General features: G+C 42.4%; 1 protein-coding gene across 1 annotated transcript in view; it reads left to right on the plus strand.

Moving 5' to 3' along the window:
* cdh23 (cadherin-related 23) overlaps positions 1 to 12,231 on the plus strand; it is a 704,187-nt gene that overhangs the window by 650,573 nt on the left and 41,383 nt on the right. The gene's annotated exons all lie outside the window — the stretch shown is intronic.

The following is a 12,231-nucleotide window of genomic DNA, read 5'->3' on the forward strand; positions in this document are numbered from 1 at the left end:
CAGCCATGATGTACCTGAATGCTGGAACAGGCTCAGGGAGCAAAACATCCTCCTCCTGTTTTGATGTTCACCATTCTTGTTCTCAACACCTTCTGGGCCTCAGTCCAAGACCTGTTGTTGCAATGGCCTCTAGCCTCATATCTTCTCTCACATCCTCCTCTCTTCCCTTCATTTCAACACTAGTAAGATACCCTTTAGCCCACTCTCTGGCACTCCCTCCCAAAGCCCCTTCATCTCATCCCTTCTCTATGAGCATCCATCTCAACACCAATCTTTTCAACCAAGCTTTTATTCTCCCCTTCTAACCCCTTCCCCCGTGGATCAATAAGCTTTCTCCTTTAACCTTCCAGTTGATGTTAAAAGCATTGTAGAAGATGCAGATTGAGGTTTTATGGGCAAGTACAACAGCCCCACAGCATGTAACAATACCCCCCAAATAGAACACACTGCCGACTGTGAAGGGAACACAGGCGCATAATTCAAAGGAATCAAACGATTTTCAAGATAATTTAACGTGATGTATATTTAAAAATGTGAGTATTGCTCAAACAGTTGAAGCATTTGGTTTATTGAACATGTTGCGACAAATGTCCAAGTAAAGGTGCTGATTTGGTCATCAACATACCAAGTATTTCAAAGTATAATAAGCAAATTGAAGGGAATCCTACACAACGTGTTTCAATATCCTTCCAGCTCCAGTCCAAGGTTCCAGAACCTTGTGTCTACATAAATCTTCCATCGATGAACAAAGACGATTGACCACAAGAAGGGGAAACTGTTCAAATGTCACTGCGAGATAAAAATACTTAACAATAAGATGTGTTAAATTTATCTATCTTTGACTTGGCTCTCACTATAATACTTAATACTAGTGAATTTAAAATTGCTATTGCCCTTGAAGCTTAAATAAAGATGCAGCCATTCTGTCTTTGACCTCCTTTGAATAATGACACAGTCCACCTGAACTGCTGGGGCAGAACTCAGTTCAACAACTTATGTGGCTGTACGTCAGTCCCTCAGCACTGCCATTATGTGACTCAGGTTGTGATCTCACAACTGAGATGGTGCTCAAACCTATATCCTTTTTATTATTTGTTCTGGGTGTCGCTGGCTAGGCCAGCATTTATTGCCCATCCCTAATTGCCCTTGTTCAGAGGGCATTTAAGAGAACAGCATTGCTGTGGGTCTGGAGACACATGTAGGCCAGACCAGGTAAGGACAGCAGATTTCCTTCCCTCAAGGACATTAGTAAACCAGAATGGGTTTTTATGACAGTCAGCAGTGGTTTCATGTTCGTCATCAGACTTTTAATTCCAGATTTTTTATTGAATTTAAATTTCACCATCTGCCATGGTGGGATCAAACCCAGGTGCCCAGAGCATTACCCTGGGTCTCTGTGACACTAGTTGGTGACAATGCCACTATGCCACTGCTTCCCGTTTTGATACAGAGGCAAGAACACAACCGAGTCATACTGGTACGTCACACACGTACCCAAGTTCTACCTCGGCCCCCAAACCAAAAACATAAGAGTCTTGCATTCACCTTATTGCTAATTATCTCAAAGGAAAATGGGCCTAAGAAACCCTAAAGAGAATGTATGAACACCATGAGGGACTTACTGGGCAGTACAGTGCTTCTGAACTTTGATCTTCAACCTCTAACCTGGATAGGAGCTAACCAAGACAGATGGATGAAGATCTGCTCTAACATGAAGCTGTCCTGATCTTGGGCAAATTGAATGGGAGTAGTCGCAAGCAAGATGCCAGAGAGGTTGGGAACATACACCCATTCCCAATTTGCAACAACAGCTCAATACAGTTCAGACCAGTACTCTTATTTCCCAATTTTAACTTTTTTTCCTTCTGGGAACTTACCTTATATAGTACCATAACATAATAAAATGTCCTAAGGCATTTTGCAAGAGAATTACCTAACAAAACTTGACATTGAGCCACATAAGGAGGACATTATGGCAGCCGACCAAAGCTTCGGTCAGAAAGGTAGGGATTAAGGAGAGTCTCGTAGGAGGAGAGAGAGGTGGAAAGGTTTAGGGAGTGGTGTCCAGAGCTTAGGAACCAAACAACTGAAGTCACGGCTGCCAAGGGTGGACCGATTAAGATCAGTATACTGACGAGGTGAGAGTTGGAGGAGTGCAGAGATATCGCAAAGTTTGGAACAGAATCATCGTGGAGAAGGAGACCATTTGGCCCATCTGTGTCTATGCCAGCTCTCTGCAGGAGAATTCACTTGTTCCCACTGCCCCCCCCCCGCCCCCCCCCAAGCTCTGCAAATCTCTATCCAGATAATTACTCAGTTCCCTTTCGCAATCCACAATCGAGCCTGCCTCCTCAGGCTGTGCATTCCAGATCCTGGAGGAGGTTACAGAAATATAGGGAGAGGGTGAGGCTATTGAGGGATTTGAAGACCAGGATAGGGATTTTAAAATTAATGTGTTACCATTCTGAAAGCTATAGGCCAGCAAACACATTGCGCACAAAATGACAGTATCACTTAGAAAAGCAGTAAGAGCAGCCAAAGGTGAAATGAAAGTCAAGGACTAATCTCCAGATTTTGGCGCTGCCTCTTCAGAATGTTATCTGCAATTTTTATGCTAACCAAGAGCCTCGCCTCCATTCCATTGCTTGGCACTGACAGTAAGCTAGGAATACATAACCGATAAATTCAAATAATATTTTTAAACGTTTCAAAATAAACTTTAAAAGGAACAGGATGCAGCAGGGCACTTTCATCACAGTCCTATCTCTGTCCAAGGCTTCTTTCCTGTTCTAGAACATTCTTCCCACGCCAGTCTGCTGCCCACAGATTGAAACATCATACAGGAAAGGACACGACGTGCTAATGACATCAGTGAGAGGGCTAAATGTCAGAAAATGTTGCCAGGTGAACGGACCCTTTCAATTTATTTGATATATTTTTGATCATGATTCTTACTTCGTATACTGAGCTTTCTGATCGGCTGTGAATGGTTCAACAACAGACTCTCGATTGTCAATATTGATCGACTCTCAGGATCCAGGTCAACGCGCATCCGCTTCTCAGCACAGATGATGTCTCCAGTGATTTATTTTAATTTCAATTAGCAGGAAATCAGAATAACTGAGCTCTACCTCCGATTCTCCACAATCCTGGAAAAGCTTCCCTGTAGTCCTTTTCACCGCCAAGCGCAAGATCCCAAAAGGACTGCGCCGCTGCCACAGTTGCAGCTTGGAAGGCTGAGGTCGATTTGTAGAATAGATCGATGGGTATAAGTAGTGAGCGATTGGGACCAAAGTCGGATAGGTGGAGTTGACATACAGATCAGCCATAATTTAACTGAGCGGCAGGTCAGGTTCAAGGGGCTGGATAGCCTCCTGCTGTTCCTAAAGTTACTAACTCAGGCACACACAATGTTGATGGCCATCAGCTGCAATCTTCCTACTTTACCTTTGGAACCTACCACAAGCAGCCAAAAAATTGAGGCCAGCTGGACATGAGAAATAGGAATGGGAGCAGACCGTACTAATCTAAACCCTGCTCCATCACTCAGTACGTTCATGGCCGATCCTCTACCTCAAGTCCACTTATCCCCATATCCCTTGATCCTCTTAGTATCCAGAGCCTTTTAATTACTCAGTGACTGGACTGTTGGGCTGAGGCATTCAAACATTCAAAAGCCTCCGAATGAAGAAATTTCTGGCCATCTCAGTCCTGCAAGGCTGACCCCCGATCTTAGTCTAGATTGGGAATATCTCCAAGAAGCTGGACACCCTCCAGGACGAAGCAGTCCACTTGATTGGCACCACGTCCACAAATATTCACTCCCTCCACCACCGATGCATTTTAGCAGCAGTGTGTACCATCTACAAGATGCACCGCAGAAACTCACCAAGGCTCCTTCAACAGCACCTTCCAAACCCACAACCACTACCATCTAGAAGGACAAGGGCAGCAGATAGATGGGAACACCACCACCTGGAAGTTCCCCTCCAAGTCATTCGCCATCCTGATTGGAAGTATATCATCATTCTTTCACTGTCGCTGGGTCAAAATCCTGGAACACTGTCCTTAACAGCACTGTGGGTGTACCTACACCACATGGACTGTAGTGGTTCAAGAAGGCAGTTCACCACCATCTTCTCAAGGGCAACAAGGGATGGGCAATAAATGCTGGCCCAGCCAGCAAAGTCCACATCCCATGAATGAATTAAAAAATCGCCAGCCAAGGAAAACTGCCTCCCTGCCTCCTTCCTGTCACACTCCAAGATCAGGTCACTATGTCTAACTGCCTCACTCTAATAATGTAAGATTTACATTTATATAGCACCTTGCACAATCTCAGACCATCCTAAAGCCCTTTGAAGCTGATGAAGCACTTCTTGAACTGTAGTCATTCTCCTAAAGTGGGAAATGTGGCTGTCAATTTGCACACAGCAAGCTCCCACAAACAGCAATGAGATATTCACCAGATTTTTTTTAACAATGGTATAGGTACTGGCTGCAGGACATCAGGAAGCGCTCCATGAGTGGCCTTGGGACCCTTCATGCCCATCTGAGAGAGCCGACGCCGCCTCAGTTTAACATCTCATCCAAATAATCAGGGATTTGATTAGGCAAAGCCCAGAGGTGGCAAAATCTCACCTCTCCCCCTGACCACTGGTGTTTCAATGGACACCCAGCCAAAGGTTGTTCTGCCTCTTTCGCACCTTTTTTTTTAAAAAAAAGCTTAACCACTTTCCTAGGATTGCTTCACTCTCTTCTGAGAAGTGAAAGAGGAAGTGGTTACTTTTGTAATGTGTCACGTTTTTTTGCAGACTAATAACAAAGGGCTTTGAGCACTCTCCCAAGTGATTGGCAGAACCATAGCGAGAGGACATCAATCTTTTTTGTTAGTAAGCTGCAGCTCTGTACTTTTACTTATTTAAAGTTACGGAGTTGGGGGATGGTGGAGTTTAGTTTCCAAGATTTCCCAATCCCATTGTTCCCTGAGGTTTACCTCTGACAATCCCTGCCTAACCTCTCTACCTGCATTGGTAGAGCACCTTTCACTACCTCAGGATGTCCCAGAGTGCTCTACAGCCAATGAATTACTTTTGAAGTGTAGTCACTGTTGTAAAATGTAGGATAAACGACAACTTGTCTGCACACAGCAAGCTGCCACAAACAACAATGTGATAATGAACGGACAATCTGTTTTCATGATGGTGGTTGAGGATAAACACTGGTCAGGACACCAGGGAGAATTCCCCTGCCCTTCTTTAAAATAGTGCCATGGAATCTTTTACATCCAGGAAACCAGATAAAGCCTCGGTTTTAATGTTTCAAGAGACTAACAGACGAGTACTGGGCTCTCCACACATTTCTTTGCAGACTGCCGTGATTAGGTTGTGTGTCAGACGAAACGGATCAGCAGAACTTGCCTCCAGTCTCTAGTCATCAGGAATAATTAACTTGCATCTTTTTGTTTATGCCACAGTTATGCAGTGATTGGAATTCTACACAGACTCTTCATCACTATACATTGATATATTTGCAGCTCAAATCATCTTGAATTAATGAATATGAACCATTGCAAAGATACAGGCACATTCACACCCAGCCTGTGGGGACCGCCAGGAAATAGACTTGTCTGGAAGAGCCATTTTGCCCTTTTAAGACTGGCTTGCAGCAAATGAAAAGCAAATCTGTTTTGAAACTCAGCCATGTAGTTTGGGCCATTTTTCCACCCTGGCTGCCCAATGCGTTAAGTGTGCCTGAGGTGCTCTGGTGACTGGCAGCTCCATCTCTTTGTGCTCCACCTTTTACATGCTGTCGGGGTTTCCTACTGCAGCCCCTTCCCAATCCCCCTCCCCTCCTCTTCTCTGCCCCCTCCCCACATCCTCCTCCTCTCCCTGACTCCCCCAGTCCTTCAAACTGCTGAATTAAAAGGGATGCAGAGGATTCTAAGCCACTTGGTTCAGATCACATTGGGGCATGGGCTCTGAACTTATGCTATCACAATTGCCATGACCCACTGGGGATAGTGTGCTGTAATATCAGTCCCGCTGCTCCCTGAGCCGTGACAAATGTGAAAAGTTTGACCAAACCACCAGATTTCCCCAATTCTACCTAACTGTTTAATTTAGGTTAACAGAATATGAGTATCAGGTTTGTAAACTTAATAAGTAAATAACTGTTTATTAAACAAAGTGTCCTTAACCAGTGGCAAAAGAAAGAAATATGAACTGCTAACTTCTAACACTATAATTTAAACTCTACCCCCTTCTTAAATCCCTATACACACACACAAACACACACACACATATGACACATAAGACTCACAAATTGTGGATTTTAAGGGTGGGATAAAACAGTTCAATAACACCGATTCTAGAGCACAGGATTCGATGGGTTGATGTTGATCAATGTCTTCCAAATTCCTTTCAGTTCTTTGTTGATGACACAAGGTGGTCTTCTAGCATTTTCAGTATTTAGTTCACTGGTGGAGTACTTGCCTTTCAATGTCTCCAACAGTGATTTTCCCCTTTACCTCTTGACAGGGGTTTTCAGAGAGAGAGCAGGTTATAGAGATATGAGGAGAAAAAGCTAGCTAGCTATTACTGTGGAATTACCGGCATCTTCCACACACAGGAGAAGGAGGTTTTAAGTCTTATTCCTTTCAGGCTAGAAGCTATTCTGCTGCCCTGTCCTCACACAAAACCTAGTCACCCGATCAGGAACCAATTAAAATGGTGTTTCCAGGCAGCTCCCTTGGTCCAGCACTCCTTTCCAGCACCATCCTGTTTTTCATTGCACACTCTGTTCCAGGTCTGCAACATTGTACACACCTCTCATCTTGTTCCGGTGGACATGTCTTTCAAACTGCAGCCATTGTAATCTTAATCCACAGTTCAACAAAAAATAAAAAGACATGTTCTTTACAACAGTCCAACAGAAACAAAAAATATGCTCCTTACATGTCTCCACTCTTAAAAGAGATGAAACGCCATTTCAAAATGCATTTCATCACGAGGCATTTGACACATGGACAACAAAACATGAGACTTACTTTCATTCATCCTTCCTCCCCCTTATACAATCTTATACAATCTTCAGAATTTCTTAGCCCTTTAACTTATTTTAGTATTTTACACCTGGGACAAGCATCTGCGGTCACACTATCTTTACTGGCAATGTGAACAATCTTTACAATGAATGCTTGAAACAACAGACTCCACCTAAACAGTTTTGCATTTCAAGTTTTAAACTGTTCAGAGAACATCAGCGGATTATGGTCAGTGTAGATTAGTGTTTGTTTGTTATCGTGCCGGACATAAACTTCAAAGTGTTGAAGAGACAACAACAATGCTAGAGTTTCTTTTTCTACCATGAGTACTTCCTCTGAAATTGATTTAGTTTCTTGGAAAAGTACCCCACCAGCTTTTCTACCCCTAATTGATCATCTTGTAATAGGACTGCACCTACCCCCAAGTCGCTAGCATCAATTGCCATTTTACAAGATTTGGTAAAGTCAGGGGTGGCCAACACTGGTTCATTTATTAAGATTGCCTTCAGCTTTCCAAAGGCTGCTTGGCATTCTGCTGACCATACCACTTTTGCCTGTTTTCTTAACAAATTGGTGAGAGGTACAGCTACTGTGCTGAAGTTAGGCACAAACTTCCAATAAAACCCACGCATTCCCAAAAATCTCAGGATTTCTTGTTTAATTTTAGGAATGGGGAATTCTGTTAGAGCGTTCAGTTTTGCTGTTCTTGGCAACACTTGCCCTTGTCCTACAATGTGACCCAGGTAAGTTACCCTTGCTTTTGCAAATTCATTTTTGGCTAGATTTATGATTAAGCCACCCATCTGCAATTGCTTAAACAGGTCCTCTAATTGTTTTACATGTTCTTTCCATGTGTTTCTATATATGATGATATTGTTTAAATAAACTACACAGTTGGGGATTTCAGCTACGATTGATTCATAAGTCTCTGAAATGTAGCTGGGGCGTTTTTAAACCCAAACAGCATGACTCGACATTGATACAAGCCGCTTGGTGTAACAAAGGTGGATATTTCTTTAGCCCTTGATGTTAATGGCACTTGCCAGTACCCCTTCAGTCAATCCATTTTTGAAAGAAATGAGGCACTGCCAACCCTATCGATATAATCTTCTAACCGAGGAATTGAGTATAAATCTGTTCTCATTACTACTTTCACTCTCCTGTAACCTATACAAAGTCTAGTAGATCCATCCGGCTTAGGAATCAATACAACTGGTGAACTCCAGCCACTTTGACTAGGCTTAATCAATTGATTGTCCAGAATATATCGAATCTCTGTTTCCAACTGAGCTTGTTTTTCTGGGCTCAGCTGATAATGATGTTGTTTTATCGGCACTGACTCTCCTATGTCCACATCCACGTCATGTTTTAGCTAATATAGTACATCCAGGTGTATCCCTACAAATTCCCTTCTACTTCCTAAGTAACCTTAGATCTTTCCTTGGTCCTTCCTCTTAATATGAGAACACACTGTCTAACTGTCCCAGTATTGTCATATTGGTGAATTCATAGGAGGTTCGCTTTGGGCACTGTCTACTTCTCCTTCTACCTTGCCCTTATTGTCTCTCATCCTCCGCTACTCCTACCACCTGGCACACTTGCTCCATCTTATCTTCTCTGCGATGATAATGCTTCAGCATGTTTATGTGACATAACCATTTCTTCTACCTACACTCAGAAGTATGTATCAGATAAGCCACTTTACTAACTCTCCTAACTATCTTGTAGGGGTCACTGGATTTCATTTTCAGGGGTTCAACCTGCAAAGGTAGTAATACCAATACTTTGTCTGCTGCTTGGAACATTCTAGTTGTCGCATATTTTTCTGCCTATTCTTTCATTTTGGCTTGGGAATTTTTTAAGTGCTCTTGTGCTACTTTACATGCTGCTGTGAGTCTTTCTAGAAACAAGGACACATAATCCAACATGGAGGATTCATGTTTCTGCTTTAGGAACTTTTCCTTAATCACTTCTAATGGATCTCTTATTTCATGGACCATAGATCAATTCAAATAGACTAAATCTAGTAGTTTCATTTGAAGAATCTCTAGTAGCAAATAGTAAGAAATCTAACCTTTTGTTCCAATCCTTTGGATATTCACAGCAATAGGTCTTAATCATGGTTTTGAGAGTCTGATGATATCTCTCTAAAGCTCCCTGTGTCTGTGGGTGATAAGCGGTAGACTTTAGGTGTTTGATACCCACATTGCTGGTTATGTCCTGGAAAATTTGAGACATGAAGTTAGAACCTTGGTCAGATTGTATTTCAATTGCTAGGCCATAATGAGTGAAAAACTGAGTTAACTTTTCCACTACCACCTTAGCTGTAATTGTCCTTAAAGGAATAGCTTCTGGAAATCAGGTTGTCATATGCATGATTGTAAGGATATGCTGATGTCCTGCTTTTGTTTTGGGTAATGATCCTACACAATCTACTAATACCCGACTGAATGGTTCTTCAAAAACTTGAATGAGTATTAAAGGTGCTGGCTTGATTACATGTTGAGGTTTACCTACTACCTGACATGTATGGCATGTTTTACAAAATTGCACTACATCCTTATGAAGCCTTGGCCAGGTGAAATGCCTGTTTATCGATGCTTGGGTTTTCCATATTCCTACATGCCCTGTCATAGGGATTTCATGTGCTACTTGCCATATCTCCTTATGACATTGGGGCAATATGATCTGATGAACAACCGTCCATCCCTCATCCACAGGTCTGTGAGGGTGTCTCCACTTCCTCATCAGAATTCCGTTTTTAATGTAATAGTACTCCGAAACTCCTTCTGCCTCAGCTTCAGTGTGAGCTGACTGTGCTGACTTGTTTAACCCTGGATCAGCTTTCTGATTCTCAATTAATAAAGACCTGCCAAACACTTTCTTTGAATTATTCTTATCCTTAAAGAAATTTTCGGCTACTCTAACATCTGCTCGTGGTATTACTTTGACCTCTGCTGATGGACTTTGTTTAGCTATTGCCCTGGTCACCACACACGATGGAAAAATACCAGGAACTTGTTCTTGTAACTGTTGTCCCTTTAGCCTCTCTCTTACTTTCTGTAATTATGGGCCAAACTATAACCTTCACTCTGCCAAATCATTCCCCAGGAGTAAATCAACTCCATCCACGGGTAATTTCTTAACCACTCCTACAACTACCGATCCAGACAACAAATCACATTTCAATTGTACTTTGTACCGTGGAACCGGGATATACTTTTCACTTATCCCGCTTACCAATACTTTAGCTTTCATTGAACTCTGCAGGGAAAACTAGATCCTTCTCCAGTGAAAGTGTTTGACTAGTACCTGTGTCCCTTAAAATAGTTATGGGGTTAGCGGCATCATTTGATGAGAAAAGGGTTCTCTTTCCTTTAGACAAAAACCCTTTATATCTCTCATTCACCTTATTCACTTCACCTGCATTCACAGCAGTGTTTACCTCCAGACCCTTATTTGTGGTTAACGCTTCAATTTGATCCATGGCATTTTCTTTTTGAGTTCCCTTTTCGGACTCACTGTTACAAACTCCAGTAAGTCCCCGGGCTTCCGGCATTCTGAACGAACGTGCCCCACTTTATTACAATGGAAACACTTAGGCCTTTGACTTTCATCTCCACTCTCAGTACTTCATTTCCTGATCTGGGGAGGAGATCTCAAGGTATTCCCAGCTATCCATTCTTTATCCTGGCTACTTGCCTTCCTTTCACTCTCCGTCTTTCCATCCTTTTCAAATTTATGGGGGTGATGGAAAAAAAAGTTTAGTTTTATGGATCAGCTCATAATCAGCAGCCATTACTGCTGCCTGTCTAGCAGTTGCAACCCTTTGGACTTCAACATGGGTTCTTATTACAGAAGGTAGGGAGTTTTTAAACACTTCAAGAGAATGGTCTCCCTGAGAACTTCATAGGTAGTTTCAACTCAAATTCAAGTAAGTTTGCCCAGGCTCTTTCCTTAAATTTCAAAACTTTGGTCTGTATACTTCAGGGACCAACTCATATGCGCTCAAAATGGCCTTTTCACCACCTCTTAATCCCTAGAAATCTCCTCTGACAGTGAAGCAAACATTTCCTGTGCTCTACCTATCTATTTGCTCTGCATGGGCAATGTCCAGATTTCCTTTGGCCAGTTCATCTGTTTAGCTACCTTCTCAAAAGAAATAAGGAAAGCTTCAACATCCCTTTCCTCAAATTTTGGAAGAGCTTGTACAAATTTAAACATCTCCCCACTGGGTTCTGATCTGGAAATAAGTCCTGCCTCACCTACTGGTGTCTCTTTTTAAAACTGTCAGCGTTTTAAGTTGGAATTGTCTCTCTTTTTCTCTTTCCTCCTTTTCTAACTTTGTCATTTCTAACTCCCCTTGAAATGTCCTTTCTCTTTCCTTTTCTACCTGGCCCCTTTGGAATGCTCTTTCTTTTTCTGCTGTCTCTAGTTCCATTTTTTCCCATTTGCAACTGAATTTGAGTCCATTCCAACGAACCACCCCTTGGAGAATTCGGTCTCTCAGGTATTCCTTCCAATTTCAAATGCTGTGCCATCTCTTTGATTATCTCTGCCTTCCAGCTTTGGCAGGCAATCCTACTCTTAACTTACTTGCCAATTCGATTAACTTGGCTTTTGGGATCGCTTGTAAAATTGTCAGGGACATCTCTTCCACTTGCGGGAAAGCTTTAGCAGTTTCCAGTGCCATCTTATTTTTGACAGTACAAAGCTGGTGTTTCGTTTTAACTTTTATTACTTACGAAACCTGCACCCAAATCGTCGTTGTCTTTTGTTCCAAAATATCCCGGACTCGAGCCCCCAAACTTTGTCATGACCCACTGGGGATAGTGTGCTGTGATATCACGTCCCACTGCTCCCTGAACCACGACAAATGTGAAAGGTTTGACCAAACCACCTGATTTCCCCAATTCTACCAAACTGTTTAATTTAGGTTAACAGAATACGAGCACCAGGTTTGTAAACTGAATAAGTAAATAACTGTTTATTGAACAAACCGTCATTAACTAGTGGCAGAAGAAAGAAATATGAACTGCAAACTTCTAACACTACAACTTGAACTCTACCCCCTCCTTAAATCCCTGTACGTACACACACACACACACACACACACACACACACACGACATATAAGACACACAAATCATGGATTTTAAGGGTGGGATAAAACAGTTCAATAACACC

This window comes from Carcharodon carcharias, chromosome 28 (assembly GCF_017639515.1).
Source record: "Carcharodon carcharias isolate sCarCar2 chromosome 28, sCarCar2.pri, whole genome shotgun sequence".
Classification (NCBI taxonomy): domain Eukaryota; kingdom Metazoa; phylum Chordata; class Chondrichthyes; order Lamniformes; family Lamnidae; genus Carcharodon; species Carcharodon carcharias.